The sequence below is a fragment of the Pteropus medius genome, unplaced genomic scaffold (genome assembly GCF_902729225.1).
Source record: "Pteropus medius unplaced genomic scaffold, Ma_sr-lr_union100, whole genome shotgun sequence".
Taxonomy (NCBI): Eukaryota; Metazoa; Chordata; class Mammalia; order Chiroptera; family Pteropodidae; genus Pteropus; species Pteropus medius.
In genome coordinates, this window is record NW_024344240.1 from 2,370,023 (window position 1) to 2,370,428 (window position 406).

Below are 406 nucleotides of genomic sequence, written 5' to 3' on the forward strand. Positions count from 1 at the left end.
GTTTAACCTAAGTACCATGTTTTTTATTCTGGTAGATATAGATATGTAGCTAGATATAGTCATATAGTCACAGTTTCATTAGAAAGGACACAACATATATATGTGTGTATACACACACACACACACACACACACACATATATTTAAAATGATTTTTTGCTGTGGTAAATATATAAAGACCAGTGCCCCAAATGGACAGATAACATTTCTAAATATTTTTAAGATTTCATCTGGGTTGCAGTATCATTTTATCCTTTTTTTTTTTTTAATTTTTCAGTGTCTGTCACTATCACTGGGACTTTGGTAAACATTTTCATTAGCATACAAGCTATTGAAAGTAACTCAGTTCCTATGATGAATTGTGCTTATTTCTCTTGTTAAAACAAACACTGTAGTACCTGTTAATT